This window comes from Aplysia californica, unplaced genomic scaffold (genome assembly GCF_000002075.1).
Source record: "Aplysia californica isolate F4 #8 unplaced genomic scaffold, AplCal3.0 scaffold00842, whole genome shotgun sequence".
NCBI lineage: Eukaryota > Metazoa > Mollusca > Gastropoda > Aplysiida > Aplysiidae > Aplysia > Aplysia californica.
In genome coordinates, this window is record NW_004798112.1 from 48,723 (window position 1) to 51,866 (window position 3,144).

At 39.0% G+C, this 3,144-nt stretch overlaps 1 protein-coding gene across 2 annotated transcripts in view; it reads left to right on the forward strand.

The window, feature by feature from the left end:
- The window catches only part of LOC101848152 (ATP-citrate synthase), a 79,379-nt gene that overhangs the window by 45,675 nt on the left and 30,560 nt on the right, over window positions 1-3,144 (forward strand). The window lies entirely within an intron of this gene.

Genomic DNA, 3,144 nt, shown 5'->3' on the forward strand with positions numbered 1-3,144 from the left:
TAAAAGGGGGAAAAGTGTTTGCTTGTGTATATTTCTCTTTGCAAGAGATTTCATAGTTTCTCCCGTTAAATGGTGAAATTTAAGAGATGTAGGCCTACTATAAGTACAGTCTAAGATGAAGCCCAACGAAAGAAAACAAACAAACAAAAAACAGAGAAAAAGCAATCACAAAAAACAACAACAACAACAACAACAAAAAATAGCAAAATAAAACACAAAACCGCCAACTACAACAAACTAACTACTATACATTGGACATCAAACTAACTACTATACATTGGACATAAAACTAACTACTATACATTGGACATCAAACTAACTACTATACCTTGGACATCAAACTAACTACTATACCTTGGACATCAAACTAACTACTATACATTGGACATCAAACTAACTACTATACATTGGACATAAAACTAACTACTATACATTGGACATCAAACTAACTACTATACCTTGGACATCAAACTAACTACTATACCTTGGACATCAAACTAACTACTATACATTGGACATCAAACTAACTACTATACATTGGACATCAAACTAACTACTATACATTGGACATCAAACTAACTACTATACATTGGACATCAAACTAACTACTATACATTGGACATCGAACTAACTACTATACATTGGACATCGAACTAACTACTATACCTTGGACATCAAACTAACTACTATACATTTGACCGCAACATGGTAACGAGAACTTGTCCTTTGTTGTTGGCTCATTTTGCTTTTTTCTCGATTTGAAATGGTGGGTGGTTGGCGGGTGCTCTGGTTTTGTTTGCTCCTTCTTTCCTATCAAATGTGTGTCGTCCTTATCTCTCTACCTTCTTTTTTTGTGTTTGTTGCTCTCTTGTAACGCGTCTAATCTTCGGCACTCATATGACCTTATTGTGTTGAGAGCGCCGTAAAACCTTACTAAAACCAAAAACTTATTCAAACTCCCAACACTGAAGGTGGATATTGCTTGTTGGTGGTTGGCGGGTGCTCTAGTGTGGTTTGCTTCTTCTTTCCTATCAAACATCTATCGTCTTTATCTGCCCTCCTTCTTTTTTCTGTTAGTTACTCTCTTGTAACACCTCTAATCTTCGGCTTTTACATAACCTTATTGTGTTGCAAGTGCCGTAAAACTCTTACTAAAAAAACCCCCCCAATAAACTCCAACACTGAAAGTGTATATTGCTTTTTCCCCAGGGCATTGTGCGAGCTCTTGAGGAGTACCAGCTGAAGCTGAATGAAGGCAACGTGTCCATTTATGTGAGGCGAGCGGGGCCAAACTACCAGGAGGGACTGAGGATCATGAGAGAGTTGGGTACGTCTTAGAAGCCACGGGATGTACTTTTGTATTCTGTCATGATCTGGGTTTCTGTGTCTTTCGATAAATTTCTGCTTTGAAGCCTTTGAGCCCGTGCTATCAGTACTCCGGTGGCACGTACATTACTTTTCCGATCCAGCGACCATTTGGGTTCTAGCCAGTGGCACGTAAAAAACTGCCCAAATGGGTGGTTGACAGGTGCTCTGGTGTGGTTTGCTCCTTTCCTATAAAAAAAATCTATCTTCTCTATCTCCCCTCCTTCTTTTTTGTGTTTGTTACTCACTTGCTGCACTTCTAATCTACGACTCTTATATGACCTTATTGTGTTGCAAGTGCCGTAAAACTCTTACTAAATCTTTTTTAAAATGCCCGAATGCCTAGTCATCGGTACACCCGTGAGCGAGACCCCATTCCCAAGTTGGCCCACCTGAGACAAAACATGTACAGAAAACAGCGTTTACCACACAAGACGTTATTGATTATTTTGAAGATCTTTCTGAATTACATGCTGGTAATGACAAGGACTATCGTTCTGAATTTTCAAGGTAACTTGTTTCTTTGGTCTGAAGGATTTAAAAGTGCAAAGTTCTTGGCTTCTTTTTTAAAGCATCACAATTTCACATTTGTTTTTATTTTAGAAATAAATGTAGCTTGGAAATTATAATGAATGAAGTGTGTTCTGAATAGTTAATGAGTTAGATAATTCAAAGACTTGTTGGGTTGTTTGATTTTTTGTAACGTATCCTCTTAAGATTATTTTTAGTGCTCATTCTTTTCAGCTCTTACTATTTCGAGATTTTGTGTGTTGATGAGATTTTGATCACTTTGAGCTAAGAAATATATTTTCAAATATATCCAGGCAACAGACTCGGCCTGCCAATCCATGTGTTTGGGCCGGAGACACACATGACTGCTATTGTGAGCATGGCCTTGGGAAAACGAGACATCCCCACAACACCCAAAGCTCTTCCGACCACCGCCAACTTCCTTCTGCCAGCCTCCGCTAATCAGGTACTTACATCATACAAATACTATATACACGTGTTGCTAGGCGTTTCCCCCTACCTCACTTACTCTCTCTTGCCTGAGTGCACATTAACAGACTAGTCATTGTTCTTTTTTCTGTCTAGACGAACTAGTATATTCTGAAAGAGTTATTTTAGTCTGCAATAACACCATCTGGATGAGTGATATAAAAACTATGTAGCGTGGTGGCGTCTCTTACTTTGATTGAAGGTAGTCGTTATTTATTTTGCTAGGTGGGTACAAGGGGCCACTCCGAGAAAAGAGAAACTGAAGTGGCACAGGCAACATGGGGATGATGGCTTGCTTAAAAAATTCTAAACAGTGATAGAGCCATTTTTTCTCTTTTTTGGGGGGGGGGGGGGGGGGGTTGAAGGACTGTTCCATCCAACAACAAAAAAATCAGAATGACTCTTTCGTTGCTCAGAATGTTTTTCAGCAAGTCATCATTTCAATTTCACTTTTCATGGAAGGGCCCTTTAGCAATGTTCCTTTTGTGAAATATTTCCTTTAACTTGATGTCTACTGATTTTGTAAAGTTTTGTAAATGATCTTTGAACTGACAGTTTTTTTCAGGAAGATTTCTGGTAGCCATGCTTCTTTTCACCCCAATTCATCATGCATTTGAAGATCAAATGCATGTACTTTCTCTTCCAGACATAGAAATGCACACACTTAAACACACACACTCACACACACACACACACACACACACTCACACACACACTCACACACACACTCACACACACACACACACACACACACACACACACACACACACACACACACAC